Genomic DNA, 27,969 nt, shown 5'->3' with positions numbered 1-27,969 from the left:
GCCACCACGTATGTTTCACGTCAATGTTGCTCTTTTGGCGTGCAAAGTACGCAAGTTTGTCGCAATGCTTGCACGTATAATTGAGTGGAAACTAGAGCATCGCGAACAGATTACGTGGGCGTATCCCTTTCAGCAAGCTTGCAAATTTGTTTCGCGTTACGCGTAAGGAATATTAGTTTAAATATGTACCACAGTTGAGAAGTGTGTCACGCTAAGCAGTGTTTTTGTGTGTACTTCATCGAAGTGCCGTACAGTGAGCACGCATTTACACCGTCATCTCTCCTCACGATGTCCAAATACCTTTGTCTTGCTTCAGCCGTGTGCTCATCCACTGCGGTGGCTTAGCGGCTATGGTGTTGCGCTGCTAAGCACAAATCGCGGGATCAAACGCCGGCCGCGGCGGCCACGCTTCGACGGGGGCGAAATGCAATAACGCCCGTGTCCTGTGCTTTGGGGGCACGGTAAAGATCCTCTGGTGGTCAAAATTAATCCTGAGTCCCCTACTATACGGCGTGCCTCAGAATCAAATCATGGTTTTGGTACGTAAAATCCCAGAATTCAGTGTACCGCACATAGCGTTTAATGTATGTCATAGAGGAAGGAGAAAACTAGAGAAAACTGAGGAGAGGCGCTACCATCTCCGCGCGCCAGGAGAAAAGTGTGGAGGAAGTGATGTAGTCCTTTTGTGATTTTTTCTCTTTTTTTTTTTTGCTGTATCGGCCATGTTCTTGGGCTACAATGGCGGCTTTGTTATGTTTGTGCGCGCTACACGTGTTGCTCCGTAGGTTTCGCACCGTGGCAAAGGCGTCGTCTGGTCAAGTTTGCGTTTGTCTCCGTGTTTTGTCGCGCTGTGTTATCTAGACCATGCTCTCCCGGATGTTGCTGTGGCCAGGTTGTACCGGAGGAGCTAAAACTCGTGAAATGAACGCGCATGCAACGCTGTACGCAGTGTACCGCGCCACGGCAATGGCAACGGACGAAGGAAATACCGCGAGAAATATTGCCCTCTTCGGCAGAATCATGCGAACATGCGATCGCAGACAGAAACCGGTGCGTTTCAGAATCTGTACATAAACGCCTTGCAGGTCAGTGATTCCTGTTTTTGACAGCCCATGGTCCATTTTCGGCATGTAGAACGTACGTTATGCAAGAATGCATAGTCCTGGTTTTAGAACATTCGTGTTCAGTAACAACTTGCTTTTATGCATATTAAAACACATGTTGGTCAACTGTTGCTTGTTTCTCGCAGTACTCGTGACAGCACGAACTCGCTTGAGCACAGCGCGTTCGAGTGTCATACACGCCTGCACAGGTGTACCACAATGCACGTGCTGATAGAGCGTTACGCAGAATATGCGCATATTGCTGCCTTCGACACCTTGACGCCGGCCAGTCGACGATTCATCCGGGAAGATGATAAAGAAGCGCCAGCTTTGACTTAAGGAACGAATCCTCCCTACCGCAGGCGTATCTTATCTGTGCACCCGAGAAGCGCAGGGAAATGAAGTTCAGCGGATGCGCTGCAAGAGTAAGCACAGCTCCACACAATGTACGCCTGCGAACACATCAAACGGCTGTTCGACGGTCGCACGTAGGCCGGTTCTACGTGCGTACTGTTCTGCACCGTGCGCCGCCTACCGCAAAACTTTGGTTCCGTGAAGCTTCACTAACCGTGGGATGAAGGCACCACTGACCTCCATTAGGGGGTTCTGGATGGCGCATCGCCGCTTTCGGGGCCGCGCGCTCACACGGCAACCGGAAGTGACCGAAAGTGTGCGTGCTTGTCCCGAAAGTCGGCGTCTGCTGTGGTTTTCAACGGCGGAGTTGGCGTTTTTGCTTGCGCTTTGTTGCAATTAGAACTGCACAGTTCAAATTGGCTATTGGAAGAACACGTAGTGAATGTTTAAAGGCGTAAAATATAACGTTTTCTGCTTGTATATCGTAGCAGTGCTCCCTAGAAATAGTAGCAGCAGCTCGAACGAAATATGAATAACACGATCTGGCGGGCTTGTTGGACCCAGTGGTTGGACCGTCCTGTCCGCCTTCTGTCCTTTTTCCTAACCGTGCTCGCGCTGCTGAAATCGTATGGATTCCCACGAACTAGCCCGCCAGATCGTGTTATTCAATCGTATGAAATCGTATGTCAGCGCTCTGTCCTGTCCGCCTTCTTTTTTCCTAACCGTGTTCGCGCTGCTGAAACAGTATGGAACGAAATATGGGCGGTCCTGTCGCTAAGCGGCTGATCAAGGCAGCCAGTTCAACAGAATTTACTTTCAGTCGGAACTAGTTGGCCGATTGTAAACGAAAATTCATCGCTTTTGCAGCGCGTTTAAGATAAAAATAACCTCAAACTCGCTCTGATGCTTGTTTCTAGGCGGTAACTTAGTACTAAATGGCATTTCAAAAAGGGACAAGAGACCTACGCTTGAGCTAGCACAGCCGGGCATTATTGCTGTTTTCAGAGTACACAGCACACATGCATTATTTACCTTTCTTTGAAGGGTGGAGGGGTCTTCCAGAGAAGTCTGGTTGAAATGTTGGATAGCAGACTGAGGCTCCTCCCTCAAATCATTTGTGTGTTGTTCAACTTCCCAACCTCTATGTGCACTGTTAGCTCTTTTGGAGGTTTCATAACTTAAACCAACCTGCCACAGTGCCGTATCAAGATTTTAATATGCGTTGCAGAGCAGGTGGTCAAACACTTTCTGCAGCCCTTAGCTACAATATGCTGTGCTGTTGGATCCACCTTGGAAATGGTAACCTGTAACGAGCTCCAAAACCTGATGGGTAATGGCTGCAGCCTATGAACGTATGTTATGGTTTTCTAGGGACCAACAACTATCTACAAATGGTCATCTCTTTACCAGTCATCATTCAGGTCTTGAAAAACAACTAGAAGAAAACATCAACGCACTTAACTTACATGTGTTTGAGGCCTTGACTAGGAACTAAATAAGTACACAAATAAAACATGGTTTATTTCACTCGAAAATTGGCAGTTTTCTCACATCACATATTACATTACCTTATTGGTGGTTGAAAAGTACCAAATTCGTCAAGCGCTTGCGGATGTTTGGGCCGTTGATCTTTGCTGTTGCTTGCTTTGCAGCGTGGTGGATTCTAATCTTGATGTAGCATCCAATGACACATTTAACCAGACGCACAAAATGATTTGAGTCAGCAGCTGACTGAAACATGTGCTCGTGCAGTTCTGGATACAGCTGGCCGAGCCGAGTTGCCGAGAGCTCTCCCATGACCTTGGCTGTCAAGGCGCTATCCACATTTTGTCTCTTTGAAAGGCTACCGCCATTAACTTTTTCCTGGAGACGAATGACCTTCTCGGTCATCTCGCAGATATACGAGGTGGATGATGATGGCTTGGCAAGGCCTCCGCGGTTCTTCCTGTTCAAAAGCGCTGAAGAACATGCCTCTGCAATAGTAGCTGAGTGCCATAGGGTGCATGGGATCTTGCGCTCTACCATACGGCACACAAATCCAGCAATGTATCGTACAACATTTTCTAAGTAGGGAGACAATACAGGGTGCTTTCCAACTTCCGCATCAAGTTCACTTTCACTTGGAAAGTCAGCGTGTTGCATGAGGTCTTCGGTGCCATTCAATTTTGCTGTCGCCATGTCTCAGAATCAGAACTCAACTCAGAATCAGAACAGAACATCAACTCAGAATCGTCCTACCTTCTGCAGATGTTTTGGGAAAGAAAACAGCGTGGGAACTGCGTCACGTAGAAGACGTATCCTTGCGCCCGTTCGATCAAAGCAACCCTCCTCGAAGTGGTCACTACAGAGTCTGCTGCCAGGAGATGGTGTCCATTTGTCCCTCTTTAGGTTCACGACCCACCGCTGATACAGCTGAGGGTTTGAACGTGGAAACCTGCATAAGACGAGAAACACAACCTCTATACATGACAAGCGGTCGCGTTTTCGCCGTGTGTCGCATAAAGTCAACATGAATGCGTAATACTTACGCGTGAAATGTCTTCCCAGATGTCTTCTCCGGCCTGCTTGTGCAGTTTATAGCGCAGCAAGCAGGCATTTTCTCGAAAAAAAAAAAAGAACAAATACCGGCGAAACGGCGCAACCGCAGCTACTACCATGTAAACACGGCGGCCATTTGCCAGACTTCCGGGACATGACCTAGAACTTCCGGTAGCCGTGCGAAGGCTAAAGCCCCTCAATCTCCCAAAGTAGCGCCATTCGCTTCCCTCCTCCGCCGCTCGGCGCGGCCTCGACGGTGGCGCCGCCGGTGGTGGGCCTGCCGTAGCAGACGACGGCTAACACACTACGGGAGGAAATCCGCAGAAAAGTTCGTTCGAGCCCTGCGGAGCAGTTTTTTCAATCGAGATCTTTCTTCGTCAGTCGGTAACTGGCCTTAAGAATTTCGTGTTAGAATTGCGGAGGAAATAGAGAAAATGACCATTATTCAAGGCGTATTTAAGGCGTAAAGCGCGCGACGTTGAGAGTTCGTGTTGCTGAAACACGACGCAAGCACGCGGTTTACTCAAACACGCGCGTAATTACCAAAGTTTCAGGTGTTGACAGCGTGAACGTATGTGTACGTGGTTTCGTAGGTTCATTCACGTACCTGCAGGACACTTTTGTTCGGTCGGCGCGTGAGAGATTCCGGCTGTGTGCGGTCAGCAATGCCTGGCAACAGGGCCGTTTTTTCATTGCGGGGTGCTTTGGTAACCGTGACGATATATTGTTTTTTTTTTTTTTTACAAGTACTGCTCCAGGAGGGCACATGTAATGGCTAACGGAGGCCTCTGAAGAGCACGTAACATTACACTAATGCAGGCGTCGCAGGGAGTGTTCGCATACAAAATTGGCTGTCCGCGATCTTATACCCCCTTGGCATGCACAGGCTTCGGCGAGCCCCATCCAGGGCTGGTTCTAGCTTTGCTGTTCCCGTTGTCGCTTTGGTGCCCTGGAGGCGCCGTCAATAATACGAAATAATGGCAAGTCGTTACACTAGTAAATAAAATTTATTGAAGAAATACAATCGCGCCGAGGCGCCAACTACTAAAGCAGCGCTAGCGCGCGAGTATTATGAAACGCCAACGAGGAATTTACCGGCCCACGTTCGACTCTACGATCAAAGTGCACGTTAAACATCCCCAGGCGAGCTAGATAAAGTTATCCGGAGCCATCCACTACGACCTCCATCCTAGCTTTAGTCGCTTCGGAACGTTAAAAACATTAATCACCACAAACCAAATCAATACATGCGGGCGTACATTCGAAGCTAAAAGACTGCATCGTAAGTCATAGTGAGCCTTGCAATAGCGTCGAGAATGTGCTAACTTCTGGTGGAGCTCAAAACACACCCTGAATAAAGTCGCTTTTATGTCACAGGCCAGCTGCAGATGCGTGCATTTCACCGCAAGACGATACTACATGAAACAAAGAGAGCACATTCGAAAAAAGAAAGTCAAACAACGCGCTAAAAAACACGCAGAGCATGAACACCCACTTTTTCGAAGCGGAAGGCGTGAACTAGGCTCAAAATAAGAGGTTGTGAGTAGCCGTGGCCCTTACTTCACTAAGCCGTACGTTCTTTGCCACTTCCTCGAAGTCAGCCCGCCCCATCCTGCGAATCCACACTTCTTTTTGCGTTGCGCCCGCCGGACGGCAAAGCAAAAAGCTTTTTGCCCTCGCTGTGTCTGTTGCGGCAACCGAAGGCGCAGCAGCATGGCATCGCAATTAAGTTCTCGGCCCTGCACATTCTATTACGCTAACGCACTCCGTCAGTCCGCCTGCCGTACTTTCGTCGCGCAGGCCCAACAATGGAGGTCGGCGCGCGCTGGAAAGAAAAAAATATACAAAACCGCGGCGCCTGCTCCGCGCTGGAATGAAAAAAATATAAAAAAGCGCGGCGCCCGCTTCCACGTGACACAGATTGGCCAATGGGGGAGTGGAGGAGGCTGGGGCGACAGGAGGCGTGGAGGAGGACGCGCCAGGGTGAGCGGGGTGGCGGAAAGATCTAAGAATGGCGCTACTTTTGAAACATTGAGGGGTTTTAGCGAAGGCACGCTCAAAGCGCCATCCAGAACCCTAGTGGAGATCAGTGGAAGGCACCAATGAATGTAAACGCGGAGTCAGAAATGACGTTCTGCCTTCTCGGCGGCGCGCTGTCGTAGTGATACGCGGCTACCTAAAATTTGTTCAATAAAGCACGACGTTTCCTCAAGCCACAGCGAGAAAATGTGTTTGTGCTCATAAACTCCAAATGGATCACAAATGTGTTCTTGCAGTGCAGTGAGAATGCGTAAATTTTTTTCGTATCGCCAGAAGTCTAGCTCGCAAGTCCGTGTGAGAGCCCCAGGAAGCCCAAGCAGAGACATGCAAGTATAGAAGGCAGTGATAAAGGATAAAGGGGACCTTTTTTTAAAAGCGCAAGAACTGTGCAGCGGGTGGTACCTGCGGTTGATGAGAACAGTTCAGTTGGCTGGCCTTATAAAGCTTGCTTATTTTCGTAAAAGCCGGTAAAAACAACCGATTCGACCTCACAGCCCAATTTGCGAAGTTCATTATGAACTTTTTTTAACATGACGTCGGCAACGGTAACGCAATGAGACATCGCTATTACACCCTTTTGTTTAGTATTGCTGCGGAGCGCGCGCGTTCAAGCAGGCCCGTAGCGCCCAGCGCGGCGTGGTTTCGCGAGAAATTTAAACAAGAGAGGAGAACCGGCCCGATATGATGGCGCAGCAACGCCAACACCCACTTCACGATGAGTGACGTCAGGGCCCCTCCTGAGTTTTCCTTCCTCCATGGTACTTGCAATATAATTGCAATTTGCAAGAATGTCTTTGGCGACATCTGTGGAGCAGACCGAATACAAGAGCAGCAATAAAGTTGCTTATTGGGCGCCAGGCGTCGCCACTTTGAAGGCTTTGTGGCAGCGCGCGGCGTTTCGGGGAGTGTAATGCAAAAGGATTGTAAGTCTGTGTCCGTGTCACTTCGCGCTACACTCCAAGACCATGTTTCGAGGAGCGCAGAATTTTTCAAAGCCGTACATGGACAGGGCTGGTCGATGGAATTGATACACTAAAACGGTGAAGAATAGCCATCTGGGCTAAACCACATGGCACGAAAGCTGAACGTTCTGTTATATGTTACACTTTTGCGCCCAGTAATAAAGACTTGCCCGTCGTTATACAGGGTGATCAAATTTATTTTTCAGAATTTTTAAATATCGCATGTTGCAGACATAATTCTCGTTCTTGAGCTGGATTATTCAAGCAGGTGGACATTACGAGCCCAAGAATTCAAGACGTATTCAATTAATTAAAAAATAACAAATTAACTTCTTAACTAATTACTTTACGGCCCATATTGTAATTTACGAATTATAGCCCGTGAGTTTGCAAGGCGTATGTACTTGGAATGAATTTCCAGAATGCTACCAGCTTGGAGATATGCGCCATAAAACTAGCCGTAAAAAGGCGCTGTCGTACTTACCTTTCCTACAAAACACTTTTTTATGCACAGAAGCAAAAAAAAAGGTAGCTGGAACGCTCATGTATATCGTCCCCATACTTACTTTATTACTTTACATTCTCATTCGAATGCGTTGCTGCTTCCTACTGCTTTTTCACTTGTTTTAATGCGAAATCATTATATGGCTCATGAGGAGCGAAATCCGGCCAATCTAAAGGTCGAGGGTTCGAGTCCCTTAATAACTATATTTAATTAACTTCGCCATAATTAACATCAAAGTTCATGGGTTCGAGACCTTCAATCAGCTATAGTTTACTTAATTAAAACCTAATTAACTTCACATTAATTAAATTTGTTTTGATTAACATCGCCATAATTAGCCCCAAATGCCCTGGGTTCGAGTATCTTAATTAACAATACCTTAATGAACTGTGACTTAATAAACTTTTCCTAATTAAGTCCAAAGGTCGTACGTTCAAGACCCTTAATTAACCATGCATTAACTAATTTCACCCTAAATAAGACCAAAGGTCGTAGGTTCGTGTCTCTTCTTTAGCTATGCCTTAGTTACTTGTGCCCTAATTAATAGCAACATGTAGTGGGTATGGGTCCCTTAATTAATCATACCATCATTAACTGTGCACTAATTAAACTCGCCCTAATTAACACCAAATGCCGTGGGTTCGAGTACCTTAGTTAAGCATACCTTCGTTACCTGCGCCTTAATTAACTTCGCCCTACTTAACATCAAAGGGCGTGGGTTCGAGACCCTTATACATTAGTTAACTGTACCTTAATTAACTTCGCCTTAACACCAAAGGTCGTTTCGACTTCTACCAAAGGTCGAGGGTTCGACTCTCACGAAATGTCGTTGGTACGAGTGCCTTAATTAATAATATCTTATTTAACTATGTCTTAATTATCTTCGCGAATTGCCACCAAAGGTCGAGGGTTCAACCCGCAATTTTTGGTGCCATTGAATTTTGGTCCCATGACGCCAGGCGGTCAGATTTTCGACCCATGAGCCATCAAAGGCGTTCGCCTTATTAACGACAAAGCGGGCCAGCCAGCCATCACGTAGGCGTGTACTTGGTGAAAAACCCGGTACAAATATAAGAAAGGCATATACAAACAATGCAAACTTATCGTAACGGCTTCTCTTATTCAAAAGTGGCTGACAAGGTCCAAATGTAGGTGGTTAACCACAGTTGCACTCACTCCCGTGAAGGAAGAACTATGGGCGGCTTTCACAATTTGCGAGGCGGGCTATCGGCATCACTCTCGCTTCTCAGTGTCGGTGGAGGAGGGAGTCTTGCTTTTAACGCGACAGCATTAAGGAGCTCGTGTCGCAGAAAAGCCGGCGTCGTCGGCGTCAGCGGCGTTGGCCGTGAGCGAAAAATACCGGAAGGCAATTCATAAATAAAAACAACTTGCAAGATGGGCTGCGTGGGAATCGAACCAGGGTCTCCGGAGTATGAGACGGAGACGCTACCACTCAGAGTTCGATGGTTCAAACAAAAGCGCCTCTAGTGAATGCGGTGTTGCCTTAGAAACGTGCCGTAGAAAGTTATACTGCGGTATATATCGGTAATTATGGGCATGTAAATTACAGAAGTCGCAGTTAAACGAGTAGCGAAGTACGTTTACGCTACATTTCTTCTGCGCTTGGCGCACACGCAGAGCCATCTTGCGGCAAACACAGAAGACCCCCTCCTCGCAATGTACGGCGCTGCCCCGACAGGTGGCACGCCACTCGCCCACTTCTCCACTTTGTCTCGACCCGCCGTGGTTGCTCAGTGGCTATGGTGTTAGGCTGCTGAGCACGAGATCGCGGGATCGAATCCCGGCCACGGCGGCCGCATTTCGATGGGGGCGAAATGCGAAAACACCCGTGTATTTAGATTTAGGTGCACGTTAAAGAACCCCAGGTGGTCGAAATTTCCGGAGTCCTCCACTACGGCGTGCCTCATAATCAGAAAGTGGTTTTGGCACGTAAAACCCCATAATTTAATTTTTTCCCCTTTGTCTCGTTAAGAGCATGCCGAGCGAATGAGTGGGAGGTGCGAACGGGGTGCGATAACGCTATCGCGTTCCACTCTTGAAGGCGAAGCTTAAGCGTCCTCCAATTTTTTTTAGAGGCCGCTCAGATCGAAAAGACCTGCTTACAAGACATGCACGCACGTTTGGAAGTAACTGGTACAGGTAAACACTACCGAGGGTGAGCTTTTCGTTGTGCTATAAAGAACTAGGTCCTTCAATTTTGGTTATTAGCCCCTTTTGGACTTCGTAGCTATGCACGCTACATTTAGTTTCTTTAATTATTTTCACATCAACTCTCGAACCTTGTGATCCTTCTGAAACGACTAGTGCAATATAGCGTTTACGGCTGCTGAGCCACTAAATCACAACTGCTTCTGTAGGATTTGTCAGACACAAATGAAATCCCGTTTAATTTATATGGTGGAATGTAGCCACCAGAAGAACGTCGACAACCGGCCACCGCTTACGGCCATAATGTTTTCCCGTGCCTATCTTTTAGTAATACTGGTGATTTATGAAAAACGCCTAAAGACCAGTGCGTATGCGGAGGTCAATTATTGTGCTATATATTACGATATAAATGTGCCTTGTCGGTGGAATTTGAGATAGAATATGCTCTTGTGACAACTTTGGTATATACAAAAAAAGAACAAAGAATTTTACTATTGTTAAAGCGGCGCTTCTAAAGTGCTGTTGCAGATATCTATCGCTTGCGAAATTGCCTTCGTGGAAACGTTGACTCGGTCGAGGTGGAAGCCGGGTTTCTCCATGTTTACGGTAACAGGGCTCTTTTAAAGTTCACCGATTCTCTTGTGCCAACGCTGCAATAACAAGTTCTCGAATGCCGTCGTCCTTCAGTGAGGATAATTTGCTCTTGCGTGCGCCTGCTACGCGGAGCCTGCGCGCAACGACTTCGGGCAGAATTGAGTTGCGCGTGAAATGCACGATCGTTTGCGGTTGCACAGTCATCATGAGCTTTGTGACTTACCGACGGAGGATTCGATGCAGCGAACCCATGGCTCCTTTCCGAGTGTATGTCAGTGCGAACCGCACGGCAGGTGGCGTGAATTCCAAGCTGTATTGTTATAAAAAAAATGCTTTAGACCAACTATTCAACATATTTCACCACCGGAGTTGTTTCATTATACATACTTAGTATCGTCCTAAAGAGTTCCGAAAGCTTGCTAATATTCATAGGAAAGCAAGCGAAACATTGCCCTTTTATGAGAGTGGCAACTGGCAGGCGTGCCCTCGTGGTTTATTTCAGGCCTCACTTCTTTATGAAATTACATGTGTCCATACGAACTGGGTATTTGTTATCTGAATGAAAGAGAAAAAGACTAACGAACCAACACGATCTGCTAACTTCCTACCTCATAACTGCTGTTTGCAGTAAAAGTACGGTGCGTTTAACATTATGCCTTGCTGTTTGTAATTCGGCGGAGTGGGGTGCCTAAATATCAGTCCCAAGGTTTCACATTTTCATATTCTCAAACAAGCGTCGACTCGAAACCCGTGCTCGTCTTTAAGGTGATGATGACCTTTATTGGCATCCCTTTTGAAACTGGGCGGCGACAAATGGTCGCATATAACCTGCTTGATCGTGGCTACTGAGTGATGTACAGCGCCGCTCCATGACTGAAGAAAACACTGCGCTTCAAAAACGCTACTTGGAGATTCCTGCGACAAGGAGTTTTTTGAGAAACACACCTTCAGTCTGATGCATTTGTGTAATTGCTGTGATCACCTGATTACAAAACATGCACTTAAGAATCGCTGTGGGCTGTCATTGCAGCGTAGTGCCTGCTTCTGTTGAAGGACGGCGCTGCCATCCCCTTTCTTGAGTTGAGCTCAAGTTGTTGAGGGTCTAGTAGAGGAACGTTTCAAAATGCTGGAGACAGAGCCACAATACGAAGTTTCATTCGACTTTCTGTGTTCATTTGAAATTGCAATTCCAATTTGAACCACGTACAAATAACATGTTCGTTTCCATCATATCACGCACGGCCTTTTCACATCCCCCATCAATACCTTTCTTTTTTTGTATGTTGTCGGTCTCTTTAGAACCTGGATACTTGATTAAGATTTCAGTTTGTCCGCTCCACCACAAGTTAACGCACAACAAAATTCACAACACTCTTCTACATTTCCAACATTTCCCTATATATCTATGACGCAACCGGTAACAGCCAGTGTGTGCGAACAAATGAGTCAAGTGGAGAAACAATAACACCTCGACGTTAGGGAACGCATTACTCATCGATCACTTTCAGAGATTGCTCTCTCAGCTGCTCGGGTGTGGCAAACACAATAAAAGTGGATGTTAAAAAATCCACCGACGATTACGATACTCCCTAATGCGAAATTTCAGCGCAGCTGTATACGTGTTTACATTTTGCGATATATTGGCTGGCGCAGACAATATGTATCGTGTGGCCCGTTGCAAACGGAGCGGAGTGTGGCGCGACTGCCTCGCTGAACGGGAGATCGCGAGAGACAGCCCGTGGGTGACGCGTGGCCGCGATTGACAACAGCCGCCACACACAGACCTCCGCTCATGCAGCGCCTTGTTTCCATTATAGTATCGTTGGACGCTCTCGACGCATGCCATCGGCGAACAAACCGCGGCGGGCTACTTTGGCGCCACCTCGTAGCGGTCATCGCCGCAAAGTCCGTCTTGCGAGGCACCGATTTTCTTGTCACGCTTTCGCCCTACCCTCTGTTGCGTACTCCAGGGTAGCGTATCGCACTGCTGCCGAGTTGTAGCGGCGCCTGCCTATCGAAGCTCGACCGACGTTACTTATTGGGTAGCGTGGCGTTGTCGGCGGGCTGCAGGCATCCGGTAGACCATGGCGACCAAGCAAGGGCGACACGATTCTAGTGCGAAACTTCCACTGTTTATTCAAAAGTTGATGAAAATTGAAGAGAAGAGAATGAAGTGATGAAAAGTACATTTCGGAGCCCCTTAAGTAGGCTCTCTACAATCGTGGTAGGAATCATAACAAAAGACTCGCAAAAGCCGTTTCATGACTAAGTGGACTTTCTCTACCACGTTTGACTGCGGGTGGTACACTGAGCTATGAATAATTTTAATACCGCACCTTTCTAGAAACGTCGAGGTCAGTGCGCTCGTAAAGACGGATCCTTGATCTGACTGGATTTCTGCGGGAAACCCTACTCGCGCGAAGATAGATAAAAGCGCGTTGACGATCTCCACCGAGCTTAGTTCTTTGAGAGGCACTGCCTCGGGAAATTTTGTTGCGGGGGATAGTGCAGTAAGAACATGTCGACAGCCAGACTGCGTTGCAGGAAGTGGTCCCACTGTGTCTATTATGAGCCTGCGAAATGGCTCCGTGATAATGGAAGCAAGTCTCATTGGCGCTTTAGCCTTATCTCCGGGCTTGCCTATGCGTTGATATGTGTCGCAGCTTCTTACAAATGCTTCTACTTCTCGAAAGCAGCCGGGCCAGTAAAATTCCTGCAATAAGCGGTCCTTTGTTTTACGAATGCCCAGATGCCCTGTCCAAAAGCCCCCGTGAACCAGGTGCAGGAGCTGCTCACAATAGGGATGCGGCACCACCAGTTGGTCGAATTGCACTCCCTTTCGACTGGTGTACTTTCTATAGAGGACGCCTGCCCTCTTGAGGAACTTTACGTTCTGTTTGGCCACACCTTCTTTAGCGTCCGGCCTTAGGTTACGCAGGGTGGAATCTTTTTCCTGCTCAGCAATCAATGTGGCATGGCTTACATTCAAAGACCTTTGTCTGCATTCTGCCTCGCGAGACATTTCAGGCTCTGCTGCTTTCCTGACCTCTTCATTAGCTGGTGTACTTTCCGCATTATCCCCTATAGGGCTGTCCTGTTCGGTACTGGTTGACGAATCCTCCGTCAAACCTGTTTCCTCCACCACTGGACACTCATGCACTGCCCTGACCGCGAGCTCTCTTGCCTTGGAACGAGTTAAGGCACTGTTCGCTTCACTTTGCTGAGTGCTTGTAGCCTCTGCCCTATAAGGGGCTATGAGCCACTGCATTTCTTGCTTGCTTACGGGAGCATGAATGCTTACGGGGGTATGAGACCACGGATAGCCAAAATACATGGAACCCTAGCCATATACAGCTTCGCTGTAAAAATCTGCAGTCACCCAATTTGTATAACCCTCCGTATAGAAAATATATGCTGTACTCAAAGTTACTCGAAGCTAGAAAGCCAACGCGAATGCTTAAAGCCTTGCCGTGCGTGCATTCACTCAGCGAAAGGTCGTTCGTAATAAGGCAAAAGTACAGTACGGCTGTAAAAGGAAACCGATGAGCCTGTTCCAGTTCCGAAGCGTACAAAGATTATTTCAATACCCCCAAAAGAGGTCCGATTGGATATTCACTAACATTTTTCGGAGCACGTGCCCTGAAGACTCCCATCATATATGCCGTAACCAAGGTTGCAGCAGAAAAACCCGCCTTAGAGGGACTAAATGTGACCGCTTTCTTTGCCTTGTAAGTAGAAACTAATTCCTTTATTTTCACTCAGCTTAGGCCTGATGTACGGAAATGGGTAGCGCCATTTTTTCCTCCGAAATTAGTTTTCGTATTTTCGTCTTCAACTAAGTGTTTCGTTGCCCGAAAATGCTTACAACAAACAGTTTAAATCAGTTTATCTTTTCTTCTTTTCTCTCAGGTCAGAACCAATTAATTTTCAACGGCGCCGGCTCCTTGCTCCCTAATAAGCAGTGGCGTGCTTTAGGTGCCATTTGCAATTTTTCAGTAGCGACTAAGCTCATAGACTGCCTATAAGTGACATTACTGTTTAGTCTTCTACATTGCGCGTCTTTCTTAACGAGCTCATGTCACGGTGGTGTTGTCCTTATGTGTATATGAAGAGACTTGTGTGTATTTATTCGCTCCTGTGGTGATAAGCGACTATGCTATAGTTACTGGGCTGTGTTTCGGTGCTGGTAGACCCGTAGAGGAGGCAATCTTTGCGCGCTTGTGTCCGTGTGCTTATCGTGATTTTGATGTTTTATTCATTCCTTTCGTTCTTTATTGGTGCTAGAGTAAGGAATTTGGGATTTTGGTATAGCCGGCTCTGGCAGAGCCTACTTTCTCTTGCTTCTACATCTAAATAAAAACAAAAATAAAGCAAGGAAACGCGCGATACGGGAACCAATATGGCACCACCACAACCAGCGCAGATTCCAGTGCATGCCAGCGAACTCCAGCAAGAAGCTGCAGGGCGCCCAGTGTCATTGCAGTGAAACCAGCGTCCTTTCCAGTGCGATCGGGCACATTTTCACCAACCGTAGCGTTGTCTCAATGACTGCCCCCCCCCCCCCCCCCCCCCCCCGAGACCAGTGCTGTTATCGTTGTCGTCGTAGTCGTTGTTGTTATCAGTGTTCGAGGCGTATACCCACAGTAGTGTCCCCAGAGTTATACTGAAAGCGTGGAAGACTTCACTGGTTTCACGCTGAGAGGCACTGGAAGAAGCTGGCTTGTGCAAGTGGGCAGGTTCCTTGCATCACAGCGTGATGCAAGGAGCCTACCTTATACTTTCCTTTTTCAGTAATCTCTCCCCTCGTTTGTTCAACCACCGGCTTATTTCCGCTCATCTTAATTCCAAATACTGACATTCGCAACTTCATTGTGAGGAATTTTTCTACGAGATGAGAATGGAGAAAAACATGTTCTATACTTTTTTTAATTTATGCAGTAGCGATTATTTATAAGCTATGTGGAATAAGTAATTAAAATCTTTCCTTGAGTGGAGAACGCTCACGACGCCTTTCCCCGGTATAAAATTCGCTGGGGTAGCACGTTACTGTTGAAGCCTCGTGATATACACCTATATGAGAATAGGCCCGGAGCCCGTATTCGGAAAGCCTTTCATATTCGGGAGCTGTACTTATAAATCGTAATAGTGAAAGTATTATTACTCATTCACTGACTACGCCTCCGTGGACGATGGAAGGACTGGTTGAATATGTGACTTGTCTCGGATTTCTGGAGGACCTGAAGGAACCAGGCATTTCGCAGCCCCTCCTTTGAAACAGTTGTGGATGTGGTTAATAAAATATGTTCGGCAGAATAAGGCAACAACTAAACCCCATAAATGTACTTCAACAGAGGGCCACGCACGTTGATTATACTCAACAAGCACGAGAAAGGATGAGGTAATTACAAGCAGTCCTTTCGAACGAGAACTTTAGGGAATTAGATTTCAGATTTGCGTGAGGGATGACGTGAGGGATGATTCAGTGTGAGGGGACGTCGCACACGTGCGACATGACATCGAACTCGACCTTCAAAGAAGAGTCTAAAAATTACACAAATTTACGGAATGGAAACGATAAAAGTCAATCACGCGTCAACATTTCTTTACGTCACATCCTGCTGCTTCTTGTAAACACGGGTGCACCTTAAAACACTTCTGCCCTTTCATGCCGCGAAAGAAGAAGACAGGAACAATTTAAAGGAAGTGAAGCCGCGAGAAAACAGCGTGAAAGAGTTCCTGTCCGGAAATGCCGCCTTACGGGCGTACAGGAACATACGCAGCAGCGGCGCTGCTCGATATCACCGTTTCCTGTCACTTTGCCGCGCGTTTTGCGTCTGTCGCGCGCGTAACCTCATTTTCTGTCGAACCTAATGTGCGCGCAGAAAAATAGCTTGCAATAATCGCAAACAAAACATGATCGTCCCGGGTCGCCTATAACGCACTCTGGCCTTGCTATTGCCACCAATGTCCGCCTCCGGCGGAAACCGGGAAACCCGACGTCCGAGAAGTTGTCGGTGTGGTCTTCGGGCCGTGCGACCAGCGTAGGTGGCAACGTGGAGCGAAGAAAGGGCACAGCCCTGTCCCTCCCCGAAGAGAGGGCCGACCATTGATCAGAGCGGACACGTGGCTGTGCCCAGTTTCGCATCGCCGCGGTCGCCACCACTGGTATAACTGCAATAAAAGCGGTTGCAGCGGCCCAACCGGACTTCCCCGAATGTTGCCCTCCCGGACCGAGGGGTGGGCGACGGGGAGAAGGCTGAGCTGCGGTGGCTTAAGACCAGCCACGTAGCATCCCCGATCCACTCATTGGAGCTCAGTCGTCCGGAGCAGCAGACAAGTGTGGAAATTCCCCTGCCGTGTGAGAAGTGCCTTCAAACTTTAAGTGAGTAACCGCGCGTCCATCCTTATGTCTTAGGCACTGGAACAATGAGATTGCTCGCATTACTTAGATCCAGAAGTAATTTGTGGCTGAACAGCCGATTCATACTGAACAAGTAACGTACTGTGCCAAATACGCAAAGAAAGGCGAGAAGAGAGACCAGACAGAGAGCAATGTGCACTTCGATCTTTCCATTCCCCCCTTCCGAAATTATTCTGTTATATTGCGCAGTACGTTACTTGTTCGTTATTTAGATGCCGCGAAGCGATGAAAGAGGTTATTGCGCAGAACGTTCTTGTAGACTTCAATCACAATTGGGAAAGTTCGTATTCAGGGGTTCTGAAATATTTCCAGAAGTACATGTATGTTCCCGTCGTACAACAACACTCCACGCATTTAATGGCTGTCTGAACGATTACATGTGCTTTTATTTGGTCAAAACAATTTTTACGCAAAATATAGCCACGTGACAAAGCCACGTGGCTTTGTGTTGCGTGAGAATGTTAGCATTCACGTTGCAATTAAAAGTGGAACTTGTAAAGGAGCGCGCATCAACTGCTATCCACATCGCTGTCCACGATGTGTGCAGCGTTAGGTTGAACCATTCAGTGTTTGATATGCTTTTATGGTTACTTTTTTGCACATAAGCGTGCAAAAATATACTATACAAGTTGCGCGTACTTTGCCGCAGTTCCTGCTGTCACAATGAACCAGGCTCTGAAGAAAATGTCGTGCAATACACTACTTATGACGGTTCAGTGCAATGAAATACACTAATTACATGCAGTGGACTCTATTCAGCTTCGCTACCGGTACATAACTACGTGGTACCAACGTTTGTCTTTAGAATGTTTAGTAGTTTTAACGCATTTATTTATCTCTTCAGGTCTGGACATGCGGTTTTAGTAGAATGGTCATGTTTACAGTGTTCGATGTTACAAGTTTCTGGTTCTCGTAACATCAAGGAGGCGCCTGTCGTAACCTTCGGCATTTCATGTTTAACATTGTGCACATTGTAGGACAGGTCTTCCGCCACATTAAAGTTAACAAGGGACTGAAGAACGAGGCTTCCCCTAATAAAATAGTGAGGTGTGCCCTCTTCGCAACTATCGGATATTCAACCATGTTTGTTCTAGCGAAATCGAGCAGTCACTGCATAAAATCATAGCAACCAGTTGGACAAGGGCTTATAAAAAAGCGTCGTTGCGTATATGGGGTGTCCCAGTTAACTTTAGCCAAACTCTTCAATGAAAAAGAAGATTAAAATACATGGTGCAAGATACGACTTTAACATACGCTGTTCCATCATCAGGCCTAGGAGGACCGAACACCGTAGGTCTTATAATTATATCATGCTACCGTACTTTTTTCATATTTATTTTCGTTTTACAACTTTGATGTCGTTAGCTAGGACACACGGTATAGCCGCAATATGCCATTTGTAAAAGAAAGTGTTTGGGATTGTCTGTGGCAATATTATCCTTTGGAATGGTAATATGCAACGTCACCTCGGGCATTCATTTTTAGCGATCACAATTCAAGAAACCCTCGACTAGTGTACCCCCTCCTCCCCTTTTTAAAATTTTTGTTTCACTGTTGCTACTAGCTCGGTGTGAAGTGCAACTGTGTTGAAGATCTTGTGCTTGCTTGCGCTGGGGTGTTCTCACACGAATAAACCCCATCAATAATTATCATCGCTCCACCTCGGCGATACCGGTGGCACGGTGAAACGTTGGTCAACGACTAGTGACGAAGAGAGTCTCATTGTAATGATGAAGAATAGCAGTATTATATTACTTGGCCTTGGAGAATTATGACATGTGCTGTCTTCCTGTCCATGTTCGGCACCCTATCTTGCTCTTAGAGCAAGAAGCAATATAATTGTCACGTTTGTCAAATTCGGTGCTGCAAAATTTTCTTATTCTTTCTCTCTCAGTGTTGCCCGGAAGTTCTACAGAAAACATACGGTCATGTCGTAATTTTTACTTTCATTTCAGGATGAACGCAAAGCTGCTAGCATTCGTTCTTGTCCTAGTCACCTGTGCCGTATTGATTGACATGGCGGCAGCTTACGACGCCACATTCTTTAACATCGGTGAGTCTGTTTAGCGACAAGGAAACTTTTTGAAAGGTTTTCGTAAAGCTACACTGTAAACAAAACGAGAAAGGATCATTCGCGCTCAGAAAGAAAAATCACTCAAGGCACGCAGTCATCAGATTCAATGTACAGTCAGGGGGCGATGGTTCGATCGAAACTGACATACCACATGATTTATGCTAGAACCTGCCTGCGAATAATTATCAGCTATACGTAAGCAGAGAAGCGCGTATGTTATTTCTTCACGTTAAATGAGCATATTGATATAAAATTGAATAACTCTGTGACTCAGCTCACGGTAAACACGAAACACCGATTCGGTAGCCGCTGATCATGTAATTTGCACCACGCATCACTTGTCATGAACATGAACCCTATTCTTCTTTACAGGTGTCGGCTGCCCTAAGTCGGCACTGTCTTGTGTCCAAGAATGCCGAGATCAACGTGGGCACCGAGGAGGCTATTGCAACGGACCATTCAACATCGTATGCACTTGCTACTGAGGCTTGGGACTGACTGGCTATACTATTGTGTGAGAGAAGTTCCTTAGAAGCGTGACCTTCTTCGACCAAATTTGCTTTTCCCATGTGTTTTACCTGAATGACAGCTCGCTTGGCTTTGTCATACGCACTTGTTCATGCCATAATGCACTAAGAGAAGTAAATCACTTCGAGCCATGTTCCTCAAGTGAAACGGCTGCAACACTGGAGCAGTTGCAGCGCGTATTCTATTTGTATTTCTGTAAGCAGCGAACAAATTGAGCAGCTGTGGTTGTATTAACTCTACCAACCCTTTCAGAATGGGAAAGAACATCGTATACACAAGTCACATCATGATTTCTCATTTGATTGTGTGAATATACTGCTAGTCAAAAGTTCAAATCTTTTTTTTTTTTTGACAATAAAGACGTTTCTTTGTCCAATGTGCTGTCCAATTACTGCAATACTCGACAAGTAAATCTTCGTTCGTACATACGTGACGAAAAGAAAAGAAAAAGGAACACTGCAGCTTTAAGCTGGAAGAGAAATATACTCCGGTAATATTGTAAGCGTTTCTTTCGCTCCATTCAATTCTTATCATCCACCGCTCACTACCGATGCATCTAATAAGGTTCTCGAAGTGCCACTCGAACGGTGATGAAGCGAGAAAAGGCAAATAATTAAAATAAAGTCGTTGCATTATCACGGTCAGGATTACCACGGCACTGCCGCTTGGCCATAAACACTGACAGATGCTGGCAGCTTCCCGTCAGATTCATCCAGTGCACTAATGCAGCGCCAGGCTGTGCACAGCGTTGATCGAAACGCAGTAACTGTGATGTTGCTTGACATACGGTGTGGCGCGCTCTTCCTTCAGTTTACCGGCGTTCGCGTAGTGCTAAACATGTTGATTGCGACATTTGCGAACTCGTGAAGCAAACAAGCGAAAAAAAAAAGTGGTGGAGGGGGGATTGAAGGCGAGGGTTACGTGAGGGCTCGCTATGCGCGTCTGCTGCTTCATGCAACCATAAAAGCTTCCTGATTCTTAAGAAAGTGGGGAAGTCCTTTAGCGTTGTTCAGGAGTTTCCAGGACGTCTTCCAGTGGGAGCTCAAATTTTCCGCTATCCTAACAGCGAAAAATTTGCCTTGTTGGGCTAAAGAACTCCGTCGTTATGTTAAACGACTGAATTCGACTGAATATTTTCAGGCATACTGGGGAGTTCCTCTCAATATCACGAGGAATCATCTAAACGTATATATAACCAGAAGGCTCATACTTCTTGTTTGCAATAACTCAGCTAAAGTTATCTAAACGTATGTATAACCAGACGGCTAATACATCTTGTTCGCAATAACTCAGCTAAGGGACTATAAAGCTCCCTGTAGTCTTGGGATTTCCTTTTTCTATTTACGTCAGGCCTTTCGCCGCAAGTCCTAGGTGTTACCCGCGCTATATACCTGGGGATGTAGGTACATTCTTGCCATTTTGGATTTGTTTTTCAGGCGTAGTTTCTTCTGTCAAACATAAAGAAGGCACTGAGAAAAAAGATTAAGTGAGGCGTTATTATCTAGTCAGCTTTCGATTCGGAGAGTGAATAAGTCTGTGAAATATACGTGATAACGCTTACTAAGAACTTACGAATATGCTGGAAGCTTAACACTGTCCATAAGACCATATCGAGTGTTACGGCAGCGAATATATTTAATATTAAGGGTAATGAGGGATTCGGGACAAAATTATAGTTCTTTTATCTCGACGAAATTCACAACAGCGCAGTGGCGGTGAACGTAACAAATTTTGCGACTTTCGGCAATAAAGTTGTTAGATATCCTTACTTCGTCAATGAACTACTTATTAACTGACACACAGATGTCGCAACGGCGGAATTTAAGCTGGTCATTGCTCAACGTAGGTTGCCTTAGAATCTGGAGGCTATAGCTTCAGTTTCCATGTTTATGTTAGAAGTAACGCCAATGCAGTTGTGTTCCGCATATTCCTTCCCTTCAAAGCTTGATTAAGGCACTACGAACCTCGACGTAGGACAACAGTGTATTTTGTCGCTAATTTTTAGGTCGAATACCACAAAACTTTTGCTGAGGGAGAATGAATCGAAAACTGGTGCCTCGTTTGATACTGGTATAAGTGCGACTCTGCGAGTACTTTAATGAAACCAGCTTGGCACCTGATTGTGATTTCACAATTAAAAAAGAATAGAAAAAGAAATATGAAAGACAAATAAGAACCAACGCAGAACCTCTTGCTGTCGGTTTCAGCCAGATGAAATTCTTTGAAGCAGCCTTTTCTGCTGAGCCGCTGCGGCCCAGATGAACGACCTGAAGCTGTGAGCTTCGAAGGATCGTTAGATTGAAGGCCTCGTCGAGGGCGCTTTCACCCTTGCCATCAGCTTTCGCTGACGCCTTCTGGTGGCTTCAAAGGAGGCAACCCGCAGACGTTCAAGGGCGAGTGCTCAGCTCGTACAAAACAACATCTGCTTCCGAGAGATGAGGTCACTGCAAGGCAGCAGTGGCTGTGTAAATTCTAAGCGCCAGAAACGTGGCATCATTGCAGTTTATACTTTGCTACTGACCTCCTTCCATGTTGCGGCAGTGTATTCAAATTTTAATGAATATAGAGACCGTAAACGTGTGTTTTTCTTCTTCCTCGGAGTACTGCTTATATAACAACCCATTACAAACCACAGTGCTGAATCTTCACAGACGTAGTGATTACTTCAATAACTGCACCTTCGTTATGCAACACTGGTTCGACTTATTACGCTGTCGAAACGAGTGTAATCCAGAGCAACAGATCCTGCTATATAATCTTAAAAAGCCCATATTAGCTTCTGTGAGAGGCATGAGACGGAAAACTGGATTTCGAGGGCAATGCCGTGTCGTTGCTATTGCGGTTTGCGTTATTACTAACATCACACCTGAAAATTATTTCACGCACGCTGTGTTCTAACTTTTGTAGATACATAAATATTGGCAACACCGAAACGAAACCTACTGTGCAAAATAAAGTTATATAAAATAACAACAACAACGATGACGACGACGACGACGACGACGACGACAACGACGACGAAGACGGCGACGAAGACAACGACGACGACCATCCGTAAGACTGTCAGTTCTGTCATAAGCAGAAGCTCAACTTTTTAAATTGGCGACTCCTCTCATTTATTTGTTATGTCAGGAACACACATGAAGCTGCTGAGTAGAATTTGCATTTTGCATCAAATTCTTAAGACTCTTTTGAACGTATGTTCCAAGGCGATATGAAATTCACTGGGCCTTCTCTGCCCAACGTGTCAGACAGGTCTGATGGCGTGATAAAAAATTTCTTACACTTGAGCGTAACGGTGTTGTGTTATCGTGCCAGACAGCGCGCTAAATTTTTACAATTGTCCTAACTTCTCCAACGCACTGCGTGGGGCATGTTACATCAACTTTTAGTGCCTAGGCAACTATCATCTTCCTACCACCGGAGATTTTATGTCATCATTAGTAAGCTTATTTTCACGTATTTCTTATCTAAGTGCTGGAGGACACAAGATTGTTAAAACACATTGGTGGACTAGTTGGTTTGAATTCATTTGAATTGCTTTATCTGTGTATCTGTTTCTTTTACGTCCTCGTTCAGTCGCGCTTCCACACGCTATCATACATACAAGAGTTCACACTTCGTAGTGCAGTAGGCTACGATCTGGATAAAGGAGGCCGCTCACCTAGAGCGCAGAACGCGCTTGCTCAAAATGATAGTTTAAGCATTTTTATGTCGACGCACTTAACAAAATCGCCTGGCACATAACGCCTGATGTGTGATGCTTTCGCTGCGTAAGAAACTCCTATATTAATAACTAAACTAAAGAAACGGAGTCAGATGGTTATAAATGTAAACAATGAGTTGATAAGGATGATAAGAAGTGATAAGATGTTATATGAGTCCGATCGCGGTTGGTGATGGTTCGACGAGGATGGTAAAGGGGCTAAAGAGCAATAAGTGCTTACAAAGATCGGAGCTATTTTGATAAGGTTGGCAAGGACCGATAAGGATTGATAAGGGTCGGATCAAGTTCGATAAGCTTGATGAGGACAAATAAGGATTGATAAGGGTCGAATCATGTCCTATAAGGTTGATAAGGACAGATAAAGGTTGATAAGGGTCGGATTGATTCAGATAAGGGTGATAACGACCGATAAGGATTGATAAGGGTGGGATGACTTTCGATAAGGTTGTCGAGGACAGATAAAGGTTGATAAGAGTCAGAGCGATTCCGATAAGTTTGATAACCGATAAGGGTTGATAAGGGTGGAATCGAGCCTGATGAGGTTGATAACGACTGATAACGGTTGATAAGTGATGGATTGAGTCCGATAAGAGAACGACCGATAAGGGTTCATAAGGGTCGAATCATTTCCTATAAGGTTGACAAGGACAAATAAGGGTTTATAAGGACCAGATTATATCCGATAAAAAGACCGATAAAGGCCGATAAGTGTTGGTAAGGGTCGGATCGAGTATGATAAGGTCGATAACGATCGATAAGGGTTAATAAGGGTTTATACTGGTCGCATCAAGAGCCAAAACAGATTACAAGGCCAATGAAGCATACATTAAATGAACCGTCCACTGCTTCGTCAATCACGGTAAACAACATACGTCGCGTCGTATGCATGGAAATGATCACGTGGCACAATGCTTACGCATACATAGAAAACTTCAGTGAAGTTTCTGCATAATTTTCTCTCTCTCTCACTGAAACTCTTAATTTTGTACGGTGTTTTTCTGGAAATAAACACTCAATTAAAGGTTAGCGCTCGTCCTTGTTGTCTCGTTCTTGTTCGTGCCTTCCAGCGCTATAACCCCCATTGCTCTTTATTTCTCGACGGCGATGCCATTTATTTCGTTGTGTTGTGGCCTTGAAGTCTAAGTTGAATCCCTTTGACTCCAACTTGTGTCACTAGATCAGTGCCACTAGATATGTGCCGCTCTTCAACAACAACAAAAAAACTCTATAACTTAGATTTCTGTGGCGCTGGGTGGAGTCGAACCCACTTCAATATATTCAGACAATCTTGTCTGAATATTAGTCGCACGCGTAGATGGTGCTGCATGTCCAGAGGGAAGCACGAGAGGGACGCGCGGCTGCATACACGCCTCATACATAACGCATTTAGACGGTGGCAATACGGTGTGTCGATACATTCCTTCAATGCTAATTACACGAATGTCGACATTCATCGTGAGATGGGTTGTGCCGTATTTCTTTTTTCTTGCTCTCGCTATACCAGTTTACGTATGCGGTCAAAGATCGATGAGAACTTGCACGTAGCATACCGTGGCAGCAGCATCATGCTCACCGTACTGTTTGATCTGCTTACTTGCGCATCAAGTAAATAATTAAGTAGAGCCGTTTTTTTTTCGTATTGTGACCTTCTTGAGAACATTTCTGGGCATTCGGCTAGTGTGTTGAGCCACTCACCAACGTGCAGTGGGAGAATAACAAGCGCTGCCTGGTAATGTGAGAGGAGAGCATGAAGAAGGGTGAGTGCAGCAGGTACACGCCGAAGGATAGCCGACTGAACGGCAGGAAACCCTCCCATGACAGGAACTGGCTCGCGGGACCTGGTCGGGACGAAAAGAAGCATAAGACAACGCTGTGATATTGGCACGCGCATGGTGCACCGGTGCATGCTAGCATTTGGCCTGCGAGATCGGCATTGTCTTGCGGCGTGATTCTGTAGTCTGAAACTGTGGACAGGCAAGCAGTCTCTGAGACAGTCAAATTGCCAAGATTGACTTTAACGCTAAGGAGTAAATGTGCCGCAGTAGGGCCATAAATTATGATAAGCAGCGACGCCTTGCGGCTGCCGCTCCGCTCACCTGCCCTGCTTGTGGCGCAGGCGAATATGAACCAGGCCAAGAACAAGGACCAGAATAGTCAGTCTGTGAAAGGGTACAGCATTAGGTTCACCTCACTGGCTCGGGCTTCGCTGCGGTACCACTCGTGCTTCATGAACAGACAGTAGTGGCCGCATGAGAGCGAAGTGCACCAGCCAACTGCTTGAACTATCTCGTCAAGGCATGCATGAACAATTGATCTGTACACACTGTACACGTATAGAGAAAGCTACCGCGAGCACATCACTGGCATTTCACATGTGTTCCACATGCGTGATGTGCCTAAATGTATATGTGACATCGTACTGAAACGACGTCATGACATTTTGACATGAACTTCCAGAGATATATGTCCAGATAAAAATAATGCTGCAGGATCTCAGGCAAGTAACGATGATTTTAGAAAATTCTACTTGCCTTGGATATCTTTCTGTAACGGTACTTCTGAACTGCTAGGAATTCCATGCATCCGGAGAAGCATACGGCGTGGTAAAATGGCCGATCGTAGTACTTGTTCAGTGTGTCCAAGAATTTGCTGCAAGAAACACAAATTTCTTCTTGATACTTAACACAAACAACACAAGTATAAGATTTGGAAGTTTTTACGAGAAACATTTATCACAACGTTTACAACCAGAGTTAAGGTACCAGACTTGAGCACATCGTTCGCGTTCCTGGTGGTGAACGGGAAGAAAGGGGGTTAACCGAGGGGCCCGATTTTTATTAATCATAAGAAGCCAACAAATAAAGACACCAAGGACAAAATAGGGGAAATTACTTGTACTTACTAATTGAATTAAAGAAATGATAAATTAATGGCAATGAAAGCGGATGAAAAAACAACTTGCCGCAGGTGGAGAACGATCCCCCGTATTCGCATTACGTGTGCATTCCTGTTGGTGGAACATTAAAATTTGCAGCACAGAAGAGCAGCTCAGTCGTTATACAAACATTAGAAAACAAAATATCCACACTTTCGTGTATGTTTGTGGCAGCAGGCGTCTTCATGTTCATCATAATATAATTTAAAAGCCTGAAGGGGTAAGGTTACAGATTTAGGATGAGTATGTATTTTGACAAGATTGAACTGCGCGGGGAAGGGGCGTACCTAAATTTCATAATAGGGGTTTTGTAAAATATAAAGCGGGCAATGAACGTGGAAGGCAAAAACGCTTCTAGGTAGTCAACATTAACCCAGAGCTCCCTCCTCGTTCACTTACTTAGTTGATCAGGTATTTATCTCAAGTGTACTTCTGAACTAGGTATTTCATTTACGTGCGTATTAAAAAAAATGTGTACTGACTGCAGTGGTACGCGGCTATTCTATCTTCAAAAAGGCGATATTGTTGCATACAGCCTCCCCTCGTTTCCTTTTCTCTCCTTCTATCGTTGTGTAATATGCAGTTGAAAAACATTTTGTCGATACTTGAGCACAGTTCATAGTTTATAGATCCAGAAACGATGACTCTGGAAGTAGCCTGCACATACAGGTGACCCTTCGTTCTCTGTAATGAGCAATGATCCCAGGTGCCAGAGTTCAAGCTTTTACGAGTTCTCGACAGTCAATGCATGATTACTAATGGTTCGATGTGCCCTGCACCTTAATTTAGGGACAGCCTGACTTTGCAGGTTAAGGCGGAAGTGCAAAAATCTTAGCAACGTAAATATATGGGCCAGTTGGTGGGTCATCCTTAACTATGCTTACAGCGCAAGGCTTCACGTCAGCGTAAGAAGAGACTATGGCGCAGGTAAAAAGTTATCGAGGCTTAATAGCGGCGGCACGCAACCATGGCAAAGCATTGCGCTCCTGAATGTAATAAAAACCATCCCGAAGTAAACCCTGTAGGAAACCCAAGTTCCAGATTAGAATGACGTGCCTGAATGCACTATTCAAGATAGATGACCAATTAATGTACTTATGCATCCTTGCGACATAGGCGCTGTGCCTACAGTAATTACGAAGAAACCGTTCATTTATCGCGACTGCTTTCTTTCTTTGTCTCCGGTGAGCCAGGATTCTCCGATGAAGTACTTGTTTGCTGTAGAAGACAAAATGCACTAGGGAAAAGAAAACTGCGGTCGTAATATACTGAGGAGATTCTGGAGACGTAAGGACGCCACGTCTAAGCATGGATTGTTTACAAACGAAAGTAGGATGTACGGATCGCATGCTTAAGAAATAACTGCAGCATTTATGTCAAAAACCGAACACATGCACACACGAGTGACAGCGTGTCCTGCGTTGCTTAAAGTGTAAGCTCTAATGCAGAATCATTTGCGCGTTACCCACCTGAATGAGTTTGTGACGGCAACTAGGAAAGGTGGCATGATCGTGCCGTATATCTGCCACGCAGCAATGGCACAGAACTGAATGACAACGTACCATTGTTTTTCTGTAAACACGAACAGACGTAAAAGTGAGTGTGAACTGTTCGCGTAGATAGCAGAGTAAAATTTTTGGAAGCGCCTGGCCGCGAAAAGAAAAAAAAAAGCAAGGAAGATGTGCATATCCAACCTACGTTTTAGAAGCAATGTGAAGTTTTCGTTAAGCGGTTAATCAAATGCTACAAATTTACCCAGTTGACTCCTGCGTCTTTGGCGCAAAAGAAACTAACCTGTGCGCATGTGCTCTGCTACGTAATGTGACACATGCGGCGATCATCAGAGAGCTATAGTTGGCGTTGGCACGATAGAACTGCTGACCCTTTTCGCGGCGATCGCGCGGGCGCTGCCATGTTTGATCACGTGGTGACACGTCCATTGCTTGCCTTCGCTGCCTCCGTTGCCTCTGTGTTTACAATGGGTGTACATGGCACCGGTGCGGTTCTGAAAACCTCTAT

General features: G+C 45.9%; 2 long non-coding RNA genes across 2 annotated transcripts; one reads left to right on the top strand and one right to left on the bottom strand.

The window, feature by feature from the left end:
* Positions 1-2,957: 2,957 nt before the first annotated feature.
* Positions 2,958-5,474, bottom strand: LOC129388226 (uncharacterized). Its single transcript, XR_008615255.1, has 2 exons — positions 3,986-5,474; positions 2,958-3,891 (listed from the first exon to the last, which is right to left on the bottom strand). It is a non-coding gene; the product is annotated as an uncharacterized lncRNA (long non-coding RNA).
* A 10,790-nt stretch (positions 5,475-16,264) lies between these two features.
* Positions 16,265-19,664, top strand: LOC126545884 (uncharacterized). Its single transcript, XR_007602462.3, has 3 exons — positions 16,265-16,647; positions 18,642-18,739; positions 19,133-19,664. It is a non-coding gene; the product is annotated as an uncharacterized lncRNA (long non-coding RNA).
* The last annotated feature ends 8,305 nt before the right edge of the window (positions 19,665-27,969 follow it).

Source organism: Dermacentor andersoni, chromosome 1, assembly GCF_023375885.2.
Source record: "Dermacentor andersoni chromosome 1, qqDerAnde1_hic_scaffold, whole genome shotgun sequence".
Lineage (NCBI taxonomy): Eukaryota > Metazoa > Arthropoda > Arachnida > Ixodida > Ixodidae > Dermacentor > Dermacentor andersoni.
This window is presented reverse-complemented; position numbering and strand designations above follow the sequence as displayed.